This window comes from Trichechus manatus, unplaced genomic scaffold (assembly GCF_000243295.1).
Source record: "Trichechus manatus latirostris isolate Lorelei unplaced genomic scaffold, TriManLat1.0 scaffold00081, whole genome shotgun sequence".
NCBI lineage: Eukaryota > Metazoa > Chordata > Mammalia > Sirenia > Trichechidae > Trichechus > Trichechus manatus.
Window position 1 is genome coordinate 9413783 of NW_004444017.1, and position 10662 is coordinate 9424444.

At 37.3% G+C, this 10662-nt stretch overlaps 1 pseudogene; it reads left to right on the forward strand.

The window, feature by feature from the left end:
- The first annotated feature begins 962 nt into the window (after window positions 1-962).
- Window positions 963-10662, forward strand: part of LOC101357901 (F-box/WD repeat-containing protein 12-like) — a 14243-nt pseudogene continuing 4543 nt past the window's right edge.

A 10662-nucleotide genomic window follows, 5' to 3' on the forward strand; every position in this document is an offset into this window, starting at 1 on the left:
TGAGTTCCTTTTGTTTGTGAAATTTCTTTTCATTTCTTTCATTATTGTAGATTTTGTGTTTACTGAGACTTTATGTTTTTCTTTTTTATTTTGATGAGTAGGTTTGTTAAATTTCTTTATGGTTGCCTTGAAATTTTTATTTTCCTAAGTTTAAACCAGTGTTTTATTACTTTATTACTTGACTTCCTCTCTGTTTGAAAGTTTTATACCTACACCATATATTCCCCCTTTTTTTGTTCTGACCTTGTTGTCATTTACACAGTAACGTCTCTAGTTCCCTGTTTTGAATCTTTTGGTTTTGTTTTATCCTCGAGGGTTCATTACCTTGGTCAGTATTTGGCTGACACCAACCTGTTTGTTAGATTCAAGTTGTTGTCTGATGTTGTTTGTTCTGTAACTGAAGGACTCACTTTAATAATTCTTGTAAGTTTGGTTTGGTTTTTACAAATTCCCTTAGTTTCTGTTTATCTGGGACTGTCGTAATTTCACCATTGTATTTGGGAGAGTTTTGCAGGGTATATTATTCTTGGTTGGCAGTTTTTTCCTTTCACAGTTTTATGTGTATCACCCCATTGCCTTCTTTCCTACATGGTTTTTGCCAGGTAATCAGAGCTTAATCTTATTGTTTCCCCTTTTATGTGACTTTTCGTTTTTCTCAAGCTGCTCTCAGGATTCTTTCTTTGTCTTTGGTTTTGGCAAGTGTGATTATATGTCTTGGTGATTTTCTTTTGGGATCTATCCTACTGGGTTTAGTTGAGCCTCTTGGATGGTTGGCTTTTTATCTTTCATGATATTAGGGAAGTTTTCTGTCAGCAAATCTTCACTGATCCTCTCTGCGTTTTCCATTTTCTTCCCCTGTTCTGGAATGCTGATCACACACAGATTTTTGCTATTGATTATATCTCACGTAGTTCTTAGGTTTTCTTCATTCTTTTCTCTGATTTTTCTTCAAAGTGGCAACCATGGGTTTGTCTTCAATCTCACTGATTCTGTCTCCCTTTGTTCCAGATTTGTTCCTAAAACCTTGTCCTGCGGGTGCAAAGAGGCATCTGGAGCTGGCAGGAAAGGGCGTGTGGTCTGGACCAGATCTCCTTGGGACTGTAGCAGGTGGCAGGAGGGGCAGAGGGGGATAGATGGAGGAGGGCAATAAGGTGGGTTGGTACTGTGGTTCCTGGCACAGTTCAGCAGAGGGTTGGGGGTTGTAGGAGTGTACTCATGTGGTTACTGGGTGGAAGAGTCTGGGCTGCTCCTTGAATTGTAGCCTGCAAAAGTGGTCTTACTTAGCCCTGGGTGAGTCTATGCCATACCTCTATCTCCTATTGAGAATTCCGTGGACATGCCTTTCTGCATACACAGTTGTTGGTTTTATTCCAAGCTGGCCACACTGAGTCATGCTGTTTGTCTGGGAATGTCCACTCCATATCTCTGTTCCTTTCCCGTTTTTCTATCAGTTTTTCTTTTCCTCAGTGATGTCCAATCTAATACTTTATCGCTTCATTTAAGATTTAGGGTTCCAGGATTGACATCTGTATCTGTTTTACTTGTTTTTTCAGGTCTTTGTTGCAGTGGGGTGCTTAGTGCGTCTCACTAGTCCGCCATCTTGTCTCCACCCCATACTGGAAATATTTTGTTTGCTGAGCTGGGTAGTGGGTATACAAGAATCCACTTTATTATTTAAAAAAAAAAGAACACACACAAATATACCGTTAACCATAGAAGATCCTATTCATCTCCCCTCCTTTTCTTTCCAGCGGCAATTACTATCTCATCCATAATATATTTATATATACATATTACACATACATACACACATGTACACACACATATATATACACACATATAAACATATAAACAATGCAGAGTGTTGTTTCAAATGAGTGCTTTCAAGTTAATATAAATGGTATCTTAGTCTATGTATCATCTGAAACCTGACTATTAACTCAGCATGTGTTTTCATACCTATTCATAACCACCCTTCACATGCCCGTTTTAAAGGTGAGAAAATTAAGACTCAGAAAAGCAAAAGCCCAGAGAGGCCCAAGGCACAGAAAAATTCAAGGTCATAAAACTAATGAGAGTGCAGTTGGGATTTGGACTGAGACTCCTACTATACTTTCTCCTTTCTAGATCTAGTTCATTCATTTAAAATATCATCAGATTAATAGACCTCTGTTTATTTTTCCAAGTTTTCTATATATATATATAATTTCCTCTCTGTATGTATTATATATAATAAGGTTTCCTTTATATATATATACATATAATAAGATTTCCATGAACATCTTGTTCAGGACTTCTGGTGTACATATATGTTAATATCTGCATTTTTAATTTTATTAGTTCCTGCCAAATGCTTTCCTAAGAGGTTGCTCTCACAAGCACTGTATGAGAATTCCATTTTCTTCACATTATTACCAGTATTTATTATTTTTGGATTTTAGTCTCTGTCAATTCCTGAAGGATATGAAATAGTATTCCATTTCAAGTTGCATTTCCCTCGTTGTCAGTGTCACTAAAAACTTAGGCCTTTTGAGTTTCTTTTCCTATGAACTGCTTGTTGAAATTCTCTGCCCACTTTTCTATTGGATTGTTTGACTTTTTCTTATTGATTTGTGGGAGGTCTTTATACATATTAGGAAAAATAATACTTTGCCATTCATATGTGTTGTTAATATCTTCTCTCAGTCTAGGGTTTATCTTTTAACTTTGTGTTTGGTGTCTTTTATGGTACAAAAAAAATAATCTAATATAGTCCAATGTGTCAATCTTTTCCTTTATGAGTTGTGCTTTTTGTTTGTTTGTTTATGTATAGTTATTTTTCAAGGAATGCATAGCATATGTATTATAAACTTCTTTTTTTTACTTTCAGATAACTACCAAGTTGCCTTCCAGACTGGCCGTGCATGTTCACAGCAATATGATGATATTTGTGACAATATAGATGCAAAAAAAAAGACTCAGACCAAAGTTGATATTACATGGATCCTTCTAATTCGCTACTATATTCATTTGCAAAGAATTAATAATATGAGCAAACTGTTAGGTAGGTTTTAATGGATTGAGAAAGGATGTATTCCTTAAGTCATGTGTAAGACACCTTTCTGAATGAACTTTCAGCAGAAGATGAAAAATTCAAGAGTTCTTAACCGGGGATACATGGATGTTTGGATAGAACATTATTTCAGTGTAATTTGTTTCATTTGAAATTCTACATATTTTATTTCATGTGTTTAAAACATTGTTATAAGGGGGCATCTAGAGGCTTCAAAAGACTGCCAGAGTGATCCATAGCTCAAAACAATTAAAAACCAGAGAGATCACAATATGACAGCTTATAAAATGAACAAGATGAAATTTTGGCTTTAAAGAGAGTGTACCAGTGTCGTTATATTAAAAAAAGGAGAAATGCATGACTTCACATGGGAAATTTAACTCCACAGAGTTTTAAATCATTGATGTTGGGTAAAGAATATCCAGAAAACTAGTATAATTTACTTCACATCAGTCCGCCTTGTGCCTATGAAACTGTGGATCCAGGGTTGCTCACCAGTACAAACGCTCGGACAAGAGAGTTTGACCCATGCCAGGGCCCAGTGATACAAAAGCTAGCAAAGCAAATAAACTGAGTCATAGCATGACTAGGCATAGATATCAGGAGTTGTCAGTGGAATAATCAAACACTCAGAAAGGAGTCAAGGGTAAGAGATGCATTGTGATGGGGCAAGAGTATGGGAAGCTCAGTAGCTAAGAAGGTGAACATGAGCCAGTTTAGCAGATGCTGTTGATGCCCTGCCCCATATCAGATCTGCTTATCTCTGAATTCATCTGCTGGCACTTCCCACCTCAGTTACTCATGTTTTTCTATTTTTCTGCCTGTGAGCCTTTCTCAGAAGCCACTGTGGCTTTCCAGGCCTGCAGGTAGGACAGCCTAGAAGTGCCAAGAATTCCACACACCCAAGAGTAACCTTTGAGTAATGACATAGGGAGTTGGTAGATGAACATTCCGTCTTCCTTGTCTATCCCTCAGTGAGACAATTTTACATGGTATTTAAAAAAGAAACCCACTGGGATTGAGCCCTTCTTCTCACTGGTTCTTTTCTCTTTCCTGTCACGCTTTGCCCATTCTCTCAGTTGTGCTTCTAAGATCACTTTTCAAATAAACTACCTTCACCCAAATTCTTTTCTTGGGTCTGTTTGGGGGTGGGGGTGGGGGCTGGAAATAAGACAGCTAGACCAAATGTAGATTCTGAGCCTGAAGCAATATCCTCCCAAGCTCTGAGATTTTCTTTCCTTCCTAAGGCAAGAAGCAATTCCATTAGTCTGTAAACTCTAAAATGGAAGAAGGCCATTGGTAGCCACTAACTGAGGCAGGGATAAAGAGGGAAAGTGGTTGGTGAGCAAATACCAACAAAACCGAGACCATTCTGTTATCTAAGATGACTAAATTAAGGTATTTTTCTTCCTTAAGCATCTACAAAGCCAGGATCTGAAATTTCTTTGCCAGATGATACACTGTACACCTCCCTTTTCAACTCTGGACTGATTTTGCGCCAAAGAGAAATGCATTTTTTCCTGAAAAAATTCTTACAAATGTATTCTTCATCTTGCATTGAAGAATTCCCAAAAGAACTTTATCAAGGATTGGAAAGGCCACCTCTTTCAGAAAAAGTCTTATATGACTCATCAGTTAAGGTAAGGTTTTTAAACATTATATCATCCTTGTAATTCTGAAGGAGACACATTAATCTCAATGTTGGCACAAAGATTTCTAGTTCCCTGAGAGATCTTGAGAAAGACTCATTTCCACTTTACCATATAAATAGGTCAACCAAACATCCTGTATTTTTAGGACAGTTCACATTCAAATGTTCTATCTGTTATCCTCATGTTGTTGTTGCTGTTGGGTGTTCCTGAGTCAATTCTGATTCACAGCAACTCCGTGTGACAAAGTAGAACTGCCCCCATAGGATTTTATTGGCTGTAATCTTCACAGAAGCAGATTGCCAGTCCTTTCTACCTTGGTGATGCAAGGTGAGTTTGAACTGCCAATGTTTTGGTTAGCAGCTAAGAGCTTAACTGTTGGGCCACCAGAGTTCCTTATTGTCCTCATAAATCTTCAAAATGTCTCATAATTTTCTATATTCCTGCACCAAATAGCATCTCTCAGGCAGCCATTTTACTAAGAAAAAACTCGCTGCCGTCGTGTTGATTCTGACTCAACCCTGTAAGAAAACTAGATTGAGGGCTTCTAAATCTGTGCCCAATTTCTGCCCCTTTATTTTAAATGTGTAATAAAAAATCATTCCCTGTATGTATCTTTTACAATTGTTACCATGAATAAAATTTAATAGAGGTAAAATTTTTAAATGAATTAAAAGTTTGAAGATTTTTTTTTTTTAGAAAGTTATTAGATTGGATAGAATTTCTCAAAATTTGTAATACAAAAACCTTAAAATTTTTTAAGGTACCTATTGAAGAGATGGAGCCCTGGTGGTTCAGTGATTAAGAGCTTGGCTGATAACCAAGAGTTGGCAGTTCAGATCCACCAGCCACTCCTTGGAAACCCTATGGGGCAGTTCTCCTTTGTCCTATAGAGTCACTATGAGTCGGAACCGACTCGACAGCACCTAATGGCAACAACACGTTGAAGAGATCGAGCACTGGTGGTGCAGTGGTTAAGAGCTGGGCTGCTAACCAAAAGGTCAGCAGTTCGAATCTACCAGCTGTTCTTTGGAAACCCTATGGGACAGTTCTACTCTGTCATATAGTTCTACTCTATTGTATGAGTTGGAATCGACTTGACAGCAACGAGTTTTTGGTTTTGGTTTACTGAAGAGAGAAAAAAAGGAGTAAAAATGAAATTTTTTTTTTTTTTAATTAATACTACTAGTGTCTTGAATGATAGTGTTTCAGTACACTAACAAAACGGATGAGTTGGAAGATAATGAAAAAGTAAAGGTTTTTATTAAAAATAGTTGGAATTTGCATGCTAGTGTATTCAGCAAACATATGTTGAACACTTAAAATTTACCAGAGATTCTTAGTTGTCGGAGAAAGACAGGATGGATAAGGCAGAGTCCCTGTACATACACTTGGTGTGGTAGTAGAGAAACAGTGTGGTAGAGTTAGAACAAAAGGAAATTGCCCTTCTTCAGAGATGCTTTTTAAGAGAAAATGGCAGAGTTAATAGAGAAAGAATGTGAAAATTAAAATAAATTAGTTTGACTGTCAATAGAGTGTAAGTCTGATTGGAAAAGGATAGATTAAAGGGAGTTATCTAAATTTTAGCTAGTTAACTGTTATTTAAAATTGGAAAGAAAAAGAAAAAAACTTGGTCACCCTTTGGAGATGGAAAGTGAAACAGAGGGAGGGATCAAAGTTGATTCCACCATTTGAAATATGATTGAGCATTAGGGAATGGTAACACCACTAACAGATATAAAGGAGTATTATAAGCTTCCAATAAATATTTGTGAGTAGATTAATTCACTTGCATATGACTAGAAAGAGCACTCATTTATTTTGAATTAGCTTGACTTTGAACTTCAGAGCTCTCTAATTTTTGCAGTTATAGACTTGCCAATAAGAGATATGGTGATGTTTCTATTACCAGCTACCCCAGAGAAGTAAATTGAAAATATGACTTGTAGCAAAATGGGAACCCTCACTCATCCTGTGCTAGAATATACCAACCTTATGTTTTGGGTAAATAATAATTTTTTTTAATCACTCTCTTTGAACAATCCCTGCCCTCCTACTAAAGAGGGTCAGATGACTATTTGTAATAAATTGTAATTTTAAAAGAATAGTGGAAAAAGACCTATTAAGGAATTTTTAAGAATTCATTTTAAGAAGTGATTCTCAATTGTGTTTTGGGATACCTCCAGGGATTAGATTACACAGGAGGATTTTTGAATTATTTCCCTTTCCTTCCCAGATACTGAGATACCGGAGGATGCCCAATACTCAGCACCCCATTCCCTACTCAGATTCTAAATCATTTGAGAAATAAAACAAAAGAGTAAAACAGATTGTGATTAAAAAATACCTGCCTTTATGAGTCTTAAAGTTGATACTGTAGATATTGTTTACATCTACTGGCAAGTGGTCTTCCTACTAATAAATACCAAGGTAGACAGATTTTCCAATCCAGCGACAATATTATTGGGATCAGGAGAGGTCTCCTCAAGGTTCCAAGGTGGTGCAAATGATTTGTCCTCAACTGCTAACCTAAAGGTTGGCGGTTTGAACTCACCTAGCAGTACTACGGAAGATAGGCCTGGCAATCTGCTTCTGTTCAGATTACAGCCAAGAAAACCTTATGGAGCAGTTTTACTCTGTAACACATACGTTTGTCATGAGTTGCAATCAACTCGACAGCAACTACCAACAACAACAGTCTCCTCCTCGAGGGACAGGCCTCTTTCTTAAATTTGTTGCATGAAATAGCAATCTTGCAATCAGTTCACTCCCAAGAAGAAGGGGCAGAACTATGCATGCCCAAATTCTTTTTCCCACAATACCCAATCAAGTAACGCTCAGCCAGAGAAAAGTGAGTGAGGAGATGGAAAGACCAGAAATGTAATGCTGGATGTCCCTCCACATGGAATAAATGGTAGAAATAGGATGGAATCGTTTCCATTTGACACCAGATTCTGATTCCCTCCTTCTGGTAATCCATGGCTACCTATGAGGAATACTACCATGTGTCCCAGACTCCCCAGGTGTTTTGGAGTAGGGGTTGGGTATGGGAAGGTTGGGAACAATAGTTTTAATGAATCTATTCTTGTGAATATCTTATAAACATTTGGAAACTGATATACGTGACTTCTTGAATGCTGCTCTGAAAGGAACTCAGTTTGAGTGTTTTGGTATTAAGGGCATCCTATCATTTCCCACGCTCAGCTGCTAACCAAAAGGTCGGCAGTTCGAACCCACCAGCATCTCCGTGGGAACAAGATATGGCAGTCTGCTTCCATAAAGGTATACAGTCTTGGAAGCCCTATAGGGCAGTTCTACCCTGTCTTACAGGGTCACTATGAGTTGGAATCAACTTGAAGGCAACAGATTTGGGTTTTTTTTGTTTGTTTGTTTGTTTTTTTGGTATCATTACCCAGTTCCTAAGGATGATGCTCCAAATATACAATCTTGAGTACATTGTGAATATATGCGACATTTCAATGGCAGCAGTATTATCAAAGAGTTGTTTCACCCTGTTTGCTGTTTTTTTTATATAATTAGTATAACACTCTCCCAGGGTGATCAGCTCTAGGGATTACTATCATATGCCTGACAGGTGCAAGCCACATAATCATATGTTCATTTCACCGCGGTAGACAGCTAATGAGCATAAAGCTTTTCAGAATTTTTTTTTTTATCAATTCCAAGCTTGATTGATTTTTATAACAACATTTTTTGAGCCTTTAATCACTCAGGAGGCTGCTCTAATGAAACCCTTTCCATAATTTGATACTTATACTTGCTTTTCCCCACAAAGAAGTAGATGCCTTTCCAAAAGGATCATTGCTTGAGCCGTGCTCATCCGTTGTGTGAGTCTGCATGTCGTCAAGTCTATGGAAGCTTTGTGATAGAAAACAAAGTTGTCAAACAAATGGCATTAAAAATTCCAAAAAAGGATATGATTACCATGGCATACAAAGCTGAGTTATTCATGCTTAGAGTGTGCCTGTGTCAGTCTGTGCAAGGTCAACTATTTGACTAGTGTGAAGAGACTTGTTTATAGAACTGTGGAGAACTAGGGTTCTCCTTGTAGGTCTTTTATTTCACTTCTTTCAAATAACAAAGCAATCATGTTAAAATTACAAAATGTAAAGAAGTAAAAGTGGAACTACTGGAACTAATAGAAGATTTCAGCAAAGTATCAGGATACAAGATAAACATGCAAAAATCAGTTGGATTCCTCTACACCAACAAAGAGAACTTCAAAGAGGAAATCAGCAAATCAGTACCATTTTCAATAGCCCCCAAGAAGATAAAATACTTAGGAATAAATCTAACCAGAGATGTAAAAGACCTATACAGAGAAAACTACAAGACACTACTGCAAGAAACCAAAAGAGACCTGCATAGTGGAAAAACATACCTTGCTCGTGGATAGGAAGACTCAACACTGTGAAAATGTCAATTCTACCCAAAGTGATCTACAGATACAATGCAATCCTGATCCAAATTCCAATGGCATTTTTTAATGAGATGGAGAAACAAATCACTAACTTCATATGGAAAAGGAAGAGGCCCTGGATAAGTAAAGCATTACTCAAGAAGAACAAAGTGGGAGGCCTCACACTACCTGATTTTAGAACCTGTTATACCACCACTGTAGTCAAAATAGCCTGGTACTGGTACAACAACAGATACATAGACCAATGGAATAGAATTGAAAATCCAGACATAAATTCATCCACCTCTGAGCAGCTGATATTTGACAAAGGCCCAAAGTCCATTAATTGGGGAAAAGACAGTCTCTTTAACAAATGGTGCTGGCATAACTGGATATCTATCTGCAAAAAAATGAAGCAAGACCCATACCTCACACCATGCACAAAAACTAACTCAAAATGGATCAAAGACCTAAATATAAAATCAAAAACGATAAAGATCATGGAAGAAAAAATAGGAACAACGCTAGGAGCCCTAATACATGACATAAACAGAATACGAACCATAAGTAACAATGCATAAACACCAGAAAAGAAACTAGGTAACTGGAAGCTCCTAAAAATAAAACACTTATGCTCATCAAAAGACTTCACCAAAAGAGTCAAAAGACAACCTACAGACTGGGAATAATTTTTTGAGTGCGACAAATCCAATCAGCGTCTAATCTCGAAAATCTGCAAGATTCTGCAAAGGCTCAATAACAAAAAGACAAATAACCCAATTAAAAAATGGACAAAGGATGTGAACAGGCCCTTCACCAAAGAAGACATTCAGGTGGCTAACAGACACATGAAGAAATGCTCACGATCATTAGCCATTAGAGAAATGCAGATCAAAATTACAATGAGATATCATCTCACCCCAACAAGGCTAGTGTTAATCCAAAAAACACAAAATAATAAATGTTGGAGAGGTTGTGGAGGGACTGGAACACTTATACACTGTTGGTGGGAATGTAGAATGGTACAATCAGTTTGGAAATTGATCTGGCACTTCCTTAAAAAGCTAGAAGTACCATACAATCCAGCAATCTTACTCCTTGGAATATATCCTAGAGAAATAGGAGTCGTCACACAAATAGATAATATGCACACCCATGTTCACTGCAGCACTGTTCACAATAGCAAAAAGGTGAAAACAGTGTAGGTGCCCATCAATGGACGAATAGATAAACAAATTATGGTATATTCACACAATGGAATACTACGCAACAATAAAGAGCAACGATGAATCCACTTAACATAACACGGAGGAATCTGGAAGACATTATGCTGAGTGAATTTAGTCACAAAAGGACAAATATTATATAAGACCACTATTATAAGAACTCAAGAAAAGGTTTAAACACAGAAGAAAACATTCTTTGATGGTTACGAGGATGGGGAGGGAGGGTGAGGGTTATTCACTAACTAAATAGTACACAAGAATTATCTTAGGTGAAGGGAAGGACAGCACACACTACAGGGGAAGTCAGCACAACTG